Raw genomic sequence first — 14,135 nt, 5'->3', positions numbered from 1 at the left:
GGAGTTTTAGGTTTGAATTTCAAGTTCTAAGCACTCTCTTCAACCCTTTTAATGTCCTGTGGGTCTCATCATCTCACATGAACAATCTACGGCCCGTATTTTTCAACATCTCCCACTCACACATAATGGGATTGGCCCGAACCACAAGCGACAACAAAAGTCACAACTTAAATCCTTTTCAAACTCTATCTCACAAAAATCATACGGTAAATAGATCGTGCGAACTAGTAATATTAGAGCTCATGTCACTATAAACCTGTTAGGGATATATAGTAGCTCCACTGTAGGAGCATTACATCTTGTTATACCTTAAACTCATTTTCCAACATTAATTCAAGTATTTTCAATCCCTCAAGTATTTATGGAACATGCTTGAACCCCACATTATATCATTGTATTCACAATTGTGTTTTATATTCTAAATGATTAAACACAGTTGTTTGGCCGGTAAACACAAATATAAATGTTGGTCAAAATAGTTTTCTTTTCCTACTTGAATCCTTTAACTTTAAATCAGTTGCTTTCTTAAACATGTGCCATCAAACCAAATCAATTATAGTCATTGATAATATGCTAAAGTAGCAACACTGGAATAAAATATCAAGAAACGGTCAAAAGTCATAAGGTTATATAAACCTCAAGATCTCACACAATGAGGAAACAGGGATTCGTTTGCTCATTTACCTACCCAATATTGATCGTAAAAGCACATGTGGTATGAAACATGTGCTACGATACTTTCTTCCTTTCTTAGGACATATATCATATTCTTTATAAACAAATAACATCGTACAGATTGTAGCTTATATATACTAACTTAAGTTCTCCTTATGTTCATTCATCTAAGCAATCTCAAATCGAGAACTAAATATAGCTATTAAACAGGTTTAATTGATAGCAAAATCCATTCAATTACTAATTGATATCTCATCAAGGTGACCGGATCACATACATAACTCGATCGCTTTGTCTCATCTCAGCACACTCCAAAGTATCTAAAGCGATTGTTCGTGTGAGTGAACCAATCTCAGCATGTACGACATACTTTATACGTGCATGCAAATATTATCTTGTAATCTCAACATTAAATTACACATGAACTCAAACTTGTCATCTATGGGCATGCAAAACTCAATCAAGAGTTTTTTTTTTAATATACTAAGTATTGTATTCTACACAATTCTAGAGATTCGATATTACAAACAATTATATCTCTAGACATCTTCAAAGTATGATGATTATATATCATCATTTACGTAGATATATCGCAAAGACACTTTTTTTGCTAATTTCCCTCGTGAAAATGCTATCAAGTGTTTGTTTTCATCTTATACTCAAGATCATCAATACATGAGATCATTGTGTTACTATCATTTATCTCATAATCTCAACTAGTACCATTAAATGCCCAATATATCGATAGTAAACAATTTCTTCAGCTATCAAATTATATAGTACAAAGATATAACAAGATTTCACAGTCTAATAACTATTTGTGTTTGACTAACTCTCGTCCTTAGTCGATATTTGCATATCTATTCCAACCGCAAGTTATTCCTTCAACAACAAAATAGAATAACTAACGATAGCACCATTCAAGTATCACAAGACCCTTTTCAAGTATAATGTTGAAACCTACTAACTAGATCCATGGCTTGATAAATGTTAGGACAAATATACATCATAACATACATCAGATGCCTAATCATACTAGATATAGTTCTTTGTGCACGTATGGAGTCTTTGGACATATATGAAAATTCATCCGATTGCCTTTTGATATAGGAATATCAAGGGTATAGCAAATTCCACAGTTAAAAATATTCTAGAGTCTTTATAGTATATAACTCTTGTACAGAGCAAGAAAACTAGAATATTCATTTTAACACAAAATGTACAATTAGCTAAAACCATGTCCTTAAAGATTGAGGACAACCATATCAAAATGTTCTCATATACTCCTTCTCATGCTTAGCCATAATGTCATTAACATCGAAATTAAAATTATAATATACCATTAGAATTATATATATATATATATATATATATATATATATATATATATAGTGATTTTCATCCACATGATGAAATTTTACAAGATATTTAAACCCTGTTAAAACTTAAGTACCACTGTCAAGTTAACTGTATTAAGCTACAAGTGTAACTATAAAATTACCACAATACTATAAAAGCTTTCGACGTCAAATCTACAAATTGATTCATGTAGATCTCTTCAATCAATTCCCGATTGATAATGAAAATACAGTTTCTAAGTTTATTTTGGTGTTATCTAAACTTAAACACATTATCATAGCTAGCATCGATGTATGGAATTGAATCTCATTGCTAAGAAAGAAAAATTTATCTAGCTCAAAATACTTATATTGAGTATAACCATTTATTAAAAAAAAATGAGATTTATCTATCTATCATAAACTCATTAGTCTTCTACTTGGTTTTTAAGAACATGAATGTTCTCAATAAACGTAATGTCCAATTAGAATTTCCACCACATCTCAAATTTGATTGAAATTCGGTAATCCATATAAATTTCTACCACTTTCCTTAAATTTCTCCACTGGTGTTCTGAATCAAGAATCATTAAAATTAAATTGCTCTCAACTCCCACTTGGAACCAAGAATCATTGAAAGTTTTTAGATAGCTCCCACTCAAAAATAGATTACTCTACTTGAATAAGAAGTTTAAATCTACTCTACCTAAATAAGAAATTTAAATCAACTCTTGTGTATTCAAAACTGATTCATCAATACAAATAATATTAATTTCAATAATATTTTCAAAAATTTTCTCCATTACTCTGAAAAAATGTCAAATGTCATATCTTGTGACCTAATATCCATTTAAAATCTCACTAAGTACCTTTTTAAATTGTCATGTGTATCTTAAAGATCCATATCGTCCTTAATAGACTCACATTCCCAAACTTTTTATTAAGAACATATATCGTCGATTGTGAGTCTAGGATAACCCATATTTGGTTATCTACGTGTCTAAAGCTTATATATGTTGAAAGTACAAACATTGAGAGAACCCATTAAGTGATAAGTTGCAGTTAACCAAACACATAAATTAGTTTGTACTATCTCAAGCCTTATCACATTCAGTAATATTCCATTCCTTTTACCTAATAAACCACATAATTGTTGGTTATTAAGGAATAGTTAATCCAATAAGAATTTCTCTTTCATCACCAAGATCATTAAACGCGTGATAGAGATTCACTCTCTCAAATAGTTTTCGAAGTCTTCACTTCTATTATCTAATTTTCTACCCCACTTCAGAAAAGTCTTAATAAATACAATATCTTCAACTTAAGAGAATCAGAGGTACAATTGAAATACATAAATTCATCAATAGATATAACGAAAAATGAAGTTTCATCTCTATCTCCCTTAATCATAGCCTACAAAGAAATTTTGACAGATTTACTCTATGAAAGTTTAACTATTACAGTTTTGAATGATTTTCTCAACTCAAAACTTCAAACCATTGCATAAGTATCCAGAACCATAATAAATATCACCCTTTTGAATATGAACAAAATTACCACATATAAGTTCAAGTAAGAGACAATTCTTAAAAGAACAACAACTGAGATCAAGTTTATACTATTTTAACATCTAATAGGAGGCCAGTTTTCTCACTTTGCAACACTAAGTTGTATGTACCAGTCATATAAACCTCTATTTCATGCTCATTATTTGTATATATCTATTTTTATCAAGTCAAAAACTCGACAATAAACTAAAGACACTTCTTGATCTCATATAAAGTGGATTTCTAACTCTTGAATCCACTAACTACACGAGATAAGATTCAATATATATAGTGTTGACATATAAAAAATACTACTAGGAACATATTCAAGTGCAGTGTTCTTTAGCTCAACTCATCGAGTTAAGAGATTCAAATCGTATGATTGAAACACTTGAACTTTTATAATATTATCCTCTACCAAAACCACTTTCATGCACTTACTATCTGGTATGTTCTTCTTGGTCCATTTTTCACTCTCCTCATCTATCCCGCAATTGTTCTAACTCATTTAATACTTAAAATCTGAAGTTTTACGTAAATTAGAACATTGCTACATAAGAATATTGTCAAGACTTAGTAGCATCAAGTCACACGTTTTTCAACTCACATAACGGGTAGTGTCAATAGAGAAATTTGATGTTTTAATTCAAAGTTTTCATCTATTGAAAGGAAAGTAGTTCGAAATTACTATTCATCAAAACAATGTAACTAACAAAATGTCAATGCTATGTTAACCATCTCAACTAAGTCACATGCGAGAAAAATATCATCTATAACAAAATTTAACAATTCAAATGCTCAAGCACTGGAATCTATGTTTTTTCATACTTGATAAAGTTCTTATCTTTATTCTCTAAAGTAGTATGGCCCATATTAGGTCTACCATTGCATGGTTGATGCTCTTTAGAGTATCACATTCTTCTAGTACACTCAAAAATCTTTCATACCAAATGTTATCGCATTTAGCTTATCAACTTTGCTAAGGCCAACAATTTTGGATTTTAATGCCATAATCTATCAGATCTTTGAGACATTTTTATTCCCAATCAATGCCCATTTATGCACATAGACAATTTCGCATTAATTCAAATTAACGTATACGATAGTTCAGTAGTAGGCACAGGGTCGAAAATTCTCTATATTCCCAATCATCATCCGCAATCATATTGTTTCACTATCATAGACCTAATTTTGTAATGCAAAATTTCATGAGTCCTAAGCGAGAATTACATTAATTCTTCCAATTTGAGAACTTCCATTTAGTTGGTGAATCAAATAATTTTAGGTGATAATCTTCCAATCACCAAACTATCACTTAACTGACAGTCAATAGGTCTAAGTAAGAATTTCACTAATTTAATTAACCTCAGCATTCATAATAATTTACAAATTAATAAATATCATGTAATTCAATAAGGTAATTCTATGATGTCCAATAAAAGTATAAACATGCGTATTTATCCAATTATGACATTTACCATAATATTACAAATTAATTCTTCCAGAAAATAATTTCAATTATAATCGAAGAATAAAACTCACATCGTTTAAGTTTTATTATACAAATTCTCAACTTAACTTTAATATCTGCTGCAAAATAATCCCAACAAATGGGAAGTGACATCATAATTCTCATATTCTACTTATCACAAAAAAATTGACCCAACAAATGTGCATTGATCCAGTAATATCTGATCTAGAATAAAAATTTAAAATAAGTTATAATGGATCACATTACCTAATCAAAAACCCACACAACTCATGAAAGTATATAAACATAGTATTTTAAATACTTTGGGAATATTTTTCAATTCAAAAAAAAATGAGATCACTTCAAAAAAATTACTTCCACCATTTTATAAAAAGGTAGAACTTAATCAAGTTAAAAAAAAAAAAATTAATGCTTTTCACAAATTTATTTTAAGTATTAAATAGAAAAATATTTTTAACTATCTAAAAATTAATATAATTCATTAAAAAATCAAGAATAATTCAAGGACCAATTTGCAATTTTTAGAATTAAAATTGAATCTCGTATGCTCCCTACATGTTGGATCAATTGCAATTTATTTTTTAGAATAATAAGAAAAATAGGGTTGCGTCAGCGCTGCCACTCCGTCCTAGAAAATTTTATCGATTGATCATCTTGACTAATTTTGACGTTCTGAATTCATTGCTGTGGTTAGATTTTAAAAAATCAATTTTTAAGGCTGTGCTTAGGACATCAACAGATCTGTCGAGGAGTGAAAATGACAACAAATTTATGCATAATTTTCAGATTTTTGATCAAACTTCGAGAGGTCATGACATCTTCATTTCAATGCCAAAATTAATGATTTTTATATTGTTGAAAAGATCTCGAGAAGATTTATCCAACCATATCAAATGAGAAGTATGAAATAAAGTTTAAAAGAATTTATCATATCATGAAATTTTGAATTTCATCAATTTTCATACAAAAAAAAAAAAAAGATTTTCATCCAAACTTCGGGAGGACATAACTTCTTCATTTCAATGCCAAATTTAATGATTTTTATACCATTAAAAAGGTCTCGAGAAGATCTATCCAACCATACTAAATAGAAATCATGAAACGCAGTGTAAGAGAAGTTATCATGTGATGAAATTTAGAATTTTACCAATTTTCATTCAAAAAATCATATTTTCATCGAAACTTCGGGAAAGCATAACTTCTTTATCTCACTGCCAAATTTTAAATTCTTTATATGGTTGGAAAGCTCATTTAAATACCTTTCTAACCATGTCAACTTTACTGTATAATTATCAATGTAAAGAAAGCAGTAAATTATCAAAAGATACCATAAAAACCACATAAGGTTTGAAAACTTTACATACAACATTTATAACTCAATTGAATTATGTAATGGCATATTTAAACATGAAATATTGCAAAGAATTCAACCTTAAAGCTCTTATACTAATGTAATAATTCGTAGCTTTCATATATAATAATTCATAGCATTCTTTAACATAAATTTCAAGTCAAGAATTCTCATTTGAAAAGATGAATTTCAATATCTTTTGAATGGTTAAATCACCTTGCTTCCCAAATCTCCAAATCTGTAATTTCCATGCACTCCAATGGTGCCAACCCCGATCACAATGGAAGTGAATTATTATCCACAATTTAAGTACCTTATTTTATGAGTTTTCATGTCAAAATATTGATTTTAGGGCTTATTCAATTTTGTGGTATTTTCTATAAGAATTTCACCATTTTTCTTTTCATCATTATCTCTCAAAATGTTAGACAAAAATTAGAGATTGTATGAGAGTTAAGGGTAGTTACATGGAGTTTTAGGTTTGAATTTCAAGTTCTAACCACTCTCTCAAACCTTTTCAATGTCTTGTGGGTCGAGCCATCTCACATGGCGACCCACAACCCGTATTTTACAACAGATATTAACGATAATCACAATTTACGATTCTAATTTGTCTGCAAAAGATTTATTATTTAAAATTTAATTATGTGCGTCAGATGGCATAATAGTAATTGAAATTTAAGTAGCATTACACAAGTTTTGATCTTTGTATCTGTTCTTTTTGGCTTGTGATTTGATGATGATAAGCAATGATTTTGAGGGGAGAAGGGATTGTGTGTGATTTTTTTAATAGAAAGAATTATATTGGAGATATGATTATGACTGAAGTTATTCATGACATGTGCAGTTCTCTTTTGGAAAGGATTACGAGGTTGTGTTTATGCTCTTTTTGGTTATTACTGGTTGGTACAAAGTTAGTATGTGATTCGTATTTAGCGATTCGGAGACTGACATTAGGGGTCTAAATTATTTTTTTTGCATGATTTTAACTTATATGACGTTCTCTATGAGTGGATTTACTGCCTGTTTCAAAATAATTGTTGCCGAAGGATGTTTCAAAATAATTGTTGCCGAAAGGATTGAAGTTTGTGCTTAAAATTGGATCTGTTGAAAGTTGAAACTAACCAAACTTAAAAGAGTATTTCAAAACACAATGCCAGAAAATTGATTTATATCAATCTTGAGCTCCATGGAAGAAGTCAGTATGAACTGAAGATCTGGAAAAATACGATTTTGCATACAAGACTTCACTATCCTCAAGAAAAGAAAACAAACCCCTCTCTCGTATCGTGAGATAAAGGACAAAGACATCTTTTACATTACAAATTAATGCACTAATGATTCTGTAAAAAATTAAAGAATAAGAACAGACTCAAAAACCCATTGACATGTCATGTTAGGCAATGGAAGGGAATCTGTTTTTGCATCTTCAGATACTGTGGAGATTTAGAGATTCGTCTTAGAATGTTAACATTAAAACAAAATCAAGTATTTCAAAGATAATCTAGTTTCTACAATCGTTGAAACAACAATAGGTAGCTTACCTGCCCATTTTCACCATTTGGTGTGATGTAAATGTAGTTTCTTAGTAGGATCATAAATAAGCTGAAAACTGTAATTTTCGATATTGGTGTTCATTGGTGTAGTTTTCAGTAATATGTTTTGAACATTATATAAATGCAATTGTGAACACGTGACTTAAATATGCATTAAGAAACTTGCCATATCTCAATATTGTTAAAATGTTTTTATTTATTTATTTATTTTTTTCAGTACGAGCCCTTGGAGTTGTTGGAATTGCTCAAGAAAGGTCATTTGGAGCCGGAGAAAAAGATTGGTAATGGAATTGAAGCTTTCCAAGTCCGATTCCATCATCAGTTCGAAAGTGTGTGATCACATACTACCCCTGCTCGAAAACATGCAAATAAAACATGATGTCAATAAAGCATTGCGCGGAAAAGGTGGTGGCCGTGGATGGTGGACGTGGCAGAGGAAGAAATTGAGAATGCTGTCTCTATTTTCATTTTCTATCGAGTACGAATCAGGAGTAACTGAGTTTTGGACTTACAAAAATGCAGTACCTGCTATTTTTTCTACACCATGTAACTGTATTATTAAGTATTCAAAAATTTTGACTTGTGTTGCTCTTTGATTTTTTACTTTTTCTAGGTGGAAACAATAAATTCTGCATTATTTCCAGTACCCTAGTGTTTGAAGTTCGTGTTCGGGCTCTTTAAATAGTACCTGGAAAAGCAGAGTCAGGACCCAATTCAGACATGACACTTAGGATTTGTATTTTTGGACCACATTTTACGCTGAATTTGATTATACAATCAGGAAAATACTTATTGCACATTATTATTTACAATTTTTTTACATATTGAGGTGGCAATAAATTGAATTTTAACTATCAAAATCTCTACCCACTTAAACAGTTTTGCTTGTGTAATGTGGGTTAATGATAAAAAGAAATTGAGAATTTTTTATTATTACTTGGTTGTTGAGATTTTGATTCATTCAAATTTTGTCACGTTATTCTTTGGTAAATAAATTTGTAAATGTACATATGCTTATTCAATCCTATTTGTTTATGAAATGTCGAGAACCATTCAAGAACTAACCAAGATTCAAAAATCAAACATTAACAATAAAAATAAAGTGCAAAAAACGTAAAATCAGCACAAGAGATTTTTCGGCAATAGCCCCAAAGGTTTGGCGATCACATTTAACGCCTAATCCCCTATTAAGCATCCATTATAAATGGATTTAGCTCGATTGCACTGTATACCCAAAAATTGGCAGCAAGATTACAAAGTGTTCTAGAAAAAATTACAAAACCTAAGTCACAAAGACTCATCTTTTGAAAGAATCACAACACAGACTACTATTCAACAAGGAATCACACCAGATCTCTTCAAAACACGTATTGCTCACGAAGAATCACTCAGATTCTTCGAAAAACAATACAAAACAGCACATTGATCTTTCAATTCATCGTATTACAGATTCCTCACATATATTTATTCAACGGAACACTTAAAAACAATAACCCTAATCCACGAAGAAGAAGAGGCTCTCACAGAGAGAGAGAGAGAGAGGAGAGAGAGCCGAGAGACGGACTTCAAAACCAAGAATAATCTCTCATTCAATGTGCTAGTCAAAAGGTCATAGTAGAGATATGTAGCTGAAAGTCTCTAGAATCCAATCAAACGGTTACAAAGACACCACGCGTCACAATCTAGCTCAATGCCTCCACTAACAAAAGTGTTACTAGGAAACATGATTTCAACACAAATTTTGGAAGCACACTTTTATAAGTGATAAGTCACCGGTTCGAGTCACAATAATCTCCAACTTGCTTCCAAAATTCTTTAGTATAGTGCAACTAGGAGCTTCACCAACTATTTATAATGTCATTTCCTCTAAGTACCGTGTATAGTCAATGATTAGAATCAATGGAAAATACCTTTAAACAGTTTTGAAACTTGTTTAAAGGTATCACTTTTGTTCACATATCATAAGCATTATACAAAGTAGGAATTTTATTAATTTTCAGCAATCCCTTTGTGATAATATATCTAATAAAATGGTATTTGACATCAATGTGTTTAGTTCTATCAAAAAAATGGAATTCTACTCAAATGGATTGCTTTCTGATTATCAGAATATAGGATTGAATTAGTGTTTACAAAATCAAGTTCATTTAACAACCCATGCAACCAGATGCTTTCTTTGATGGCATCAATAGCTATAATGTATTGAGCCTCTGTGGAAGATAGAGCAACAATTTCTCCAGCTGAGATTTCCAGCTTATTTCATTGCCACACAAAGTATAAAAATATGATGATGTTGATCTCCTATTGTCTCTATCCCTGGAAAAATTAAAATATGTATATCCCTTTAGAATTACCCCTTCTTTATTCATCCTAAACATTAATCCTAAGTGAGATGAACCCTTTAGGTGTTTCATTAACCATTTCAAAGCTACCTAGTGATTTTCACCAGGATTCCCCATGAATCTGTCCAAAAACACTAATACTATATGTTAAATTAGGTTTGGTGCAAATCATCAAGTACATAACTGATCTAATAGCTTTAGAATAGGGTATTTTTGACATTCTTTCAAGTTCTTATTCAGTTGTAGGACAAGAATCAGATGTAAGTTCAAAATGATTAGCAAGGCATAAAGTCACAGGTTTACAGGAAAACATGTTAAACCTTTTTAGGATCTTATTCACATAATCTTGTTGGGTTAAAAACAAAACAATCGGATTCTTTATTTCTTATTATTTGCATGCTAAGTATTTTCTTAGCAGCGCCAAGATCCTTCATTTCAAATTATAATTTCAATTTATGTTTGATGTCATCAATTTCACAAGATACAAAGAGTTTTTACCTCCACTTTCTTTACAATAGAGACATGTATTATAATTGCTTCTACTAAACCCAAACTTCAAGACAAATGAATTGAATCTTTTGTACCACTGTCTTGGGGGTTGTTTTAGGCCATACAATGGTTTTTTCAACAAATACAGTTTTTTCAAGATTTCCTTTAATAAATCCTAATGGTTGTTTCATGTAGATCACTTCATCCACTCACTATAAAAAATGCAATTTTTACATCTAGTTAATCGAGTTTCTACTTAAGTTGCACAACCAAAGCTAGAATGCATCTTATTGTTGTATATTTAACTACGGGGAAAAAATCTCATCATAGTCCACACCATCTTTTTGTGTGAAACCCTTGGCAACAAGCCTAGATTTATATCTAACCTTGTTCGTGCCCCATTCTCCTTCTTTTAGTATATAAATTCATTTACAATCAACTAATTTCTGATCCTTAGGTTTATCAACGAATTCCCATGTTATATTATCTTATAAAGAAGATATTTCTTCTTCCATAGCAGCCAACCACCTTTTAGAGTCTTTATATTTTAAGGCTTCATGATAAGAACTAGGTTTAGATTCTATTTCTTCCTGGAAAGTGAATAGAGACACAAAATCATCACTATTAAACCTAGAGGTGGTCTAATTGGTTTCCTTTCCCTGTCTCTAGTGAGCTAGTATTCATCTGGTGGTGCATCTAAGTAATCATATCGTTTAGGTTCTGCCAAATCAGGTTCATTTTCATTCAGGCCAATCTCAATAGTTGCAGTTTCTAAGGGGACAAAACTAGTATTATCAATTTTAATAGGCTCCACCTCAATTTGGACATCATTTTCCGTCAAATTCCCTTTCTTCCCTTCTAGACATGGCATACATGACTCATTAAAGATCACAACCCTCCTGATGATAACCCTGTAGCTTATCTTACATAAACTCACAGCTTGTACCCTTTTACATTTTTCAGCATAGCACAAACACACACACTTAAGTTATCTAGGTTCAAGTTTCTCTATGTTTTGATGAGCATATGCAACACAACCAAAAGTTTTCAAATAAGAGTGAACAATTGGCTTTTGGTCCATACACATTCAGGCACATTAAAGTTTAAAGCACTTGTAGGACTTATATTAATCAAATATGTAGCAATTTTAACATCATTATCCCAAAATAATTTGGGCAAGCCTAAACTGAAAAGCATGCATCTAACTTTATTTAACAAAGTCTTACTCATTCTTTCTGCAATGCCCTTTTTTTTTGGGTGTATGTGTTGCAGTTCTACCTCTTAAAATGCCATACAGTTTGCAGAAATCATTAAACTCATAATTGCAATGTTTTTAAAATCTTAATTTTCAAATCAGTTTGATTTTCAATTTGGTTTTCCAATCTTTAAATGTAATAAATGTTTTATCTTTAGTTTTCAACTGAAAAATCCAATTTTTTCTTGAAAAATTGTCAACAATCAGCAAGTAATACTTGTAACCAGATAATGTAGGTGTGGCTACAGGGTCCCACAAATCAACATGTAAATACTTTGGAATTTGCTTTGATTTATGAGTACTAGTAGGAAAAGGCAACTTAACTTGTTTTCAATCAAACATTGTTCACAATTAAATAATTCACCAATATTTGAATTTTTCAAATACACATTCATTTTGAAGAGCCTTTAGACCTTTAATCCCAATGTGACCAAGTCTACAGTGCCATAATTTTCCAATCCCTTTTACTTTGCAGGTTTTGTTGTTTCCCATGATAACTTGACCTCGTTTAGTTTGTTCAAAATTTAATAAACAGTTTTTATTATGGCACATGTGGAAAGAGAATTCAAAAAATGGTTTCTTTCAACATTTACAAGAACCAGGCTATTATCCATTTGTTGTTTATCATAGGACAGAATAGCATTACCTTCACTTGACTTCTTTCCTTTCAAATCATTTTGCTTTTTATAATAGTCTTTAGCAAAGTGACCCAATCTACCACAATAATAGCACTTCTTTCCCTTGGCCTTATTTTTTGATTTTATTTTATCATTGTTCCATTTTCTATGGTCATTGGGAAATTTTGAATGAAAATTAGATTTGCCAAGATTTTCGCCTTTTATCAAAAGATTTTATCCATTTTGATTGTTGTTAGAATCTGATTTGAGTTCAAGAACCCTATTTCTTAAGGCATTTATTATGATATCAGAGATAAGCTTTCCATACCATACTCTAAAGCATTCTTGAGTTCTCTATGTCTATCACTAATGGAGTTTAACAAGATCATAGCCAACTGATCTTCTGATAATTTTTCATCACAGTTGGCAAGGTCCAAGGTCAATTTTGTAAATCTATCCAAGTTTTCATCCAAGTCAACTAAATGGTCCATTTTAAAAGAAAATAATTGTATAAGTAAAAAAAAAAAATATATATATATATAAATATATACACATCATCTCCACTAACGCACATCCCCCAAGCATCTTGTAAATTGAGGCTCCGTTTGATATCCATTTTTGTAAGAATGAAAATAAAAAATATAATCGTTACGAGATCCACACAAGAAATAAAAAATCAAATATGGCGACTTGATACAATGGATAACGGTCATATTTTTTATTTTTGTGGCCAAAGAATGAAAATCAAACGAGGGCTGAAATTCACTTATTTTTCACATTTTTGTACTTTTGCACAACAAACCTGTTGGAGGGCCACACTCAAAGCCAAGCCAAAAAACAGGGGGCTAATGTGGCGGCCTCTTATTAAAGGGGTGTCTCACGCATCTTGTAAATTCACTTATTTTCAACATTTCAGTACTTTAGACCTGTTGGAGGGCCAGGTTCCACGCTAAGCCTCCTATTTTTTGGTCAGGCCTGGCGAAACAAGTTTATACACAAAATCATTCAGTGGATGACGAAAATGTCCATCTATCTATTAAATCGTCACATGACTTTAAAATAATAATAAGTTCTTTTTTATTTTTCTAAAAATGTGCATTGAAATTCAGTTCAAGGTCAACATTAAGTCCTTGTTTGAGCCTCATTTTAAGGGAAACAATGCATTTTTAAATAGTAATTGATGGAGAATGTGTGATTAAAAATTTAGGAAAAATTTTGAATTTGCTTATAATATTATTTTATTGAAAAATATGTGATTGAAAATGAATTTTTGAAAGAATGTGACTCAAACAAGGCTAAATCACACATTCTTTAAAAAATTGTTATTTTAAAATATATTTTCTTACAAAAATAAGCTCAATTAGATCACTCTATGTTCTTTTTTCTACTTTTTGAAGTCCTTTTTTTTGGAAGGGAGATTTTTGAACATAATATTTGTAAAAATATGGCATGTTTGATTTTCAAAAAATTAAAT

Source organism: Olea europaea, chromosome 18 (genome assembly GCF_002742605.1).
Source record: "Olea europaea var. sylvestris chromosome 18, O_europaea_v1, whole genome shotgun sequence".
Taxonomy (NCBI): domain Eukaryota; kingdom Viridiplantae; phylum Streptophyta; class Magnoliopsida; order Lamiales; family Oleaceae; genus Olea; species Olea europaea.
The sequence above is the reverse complement of the archived record's forward strand: the minus strand, read 5'-3'. Positions refer to the sequence as shown.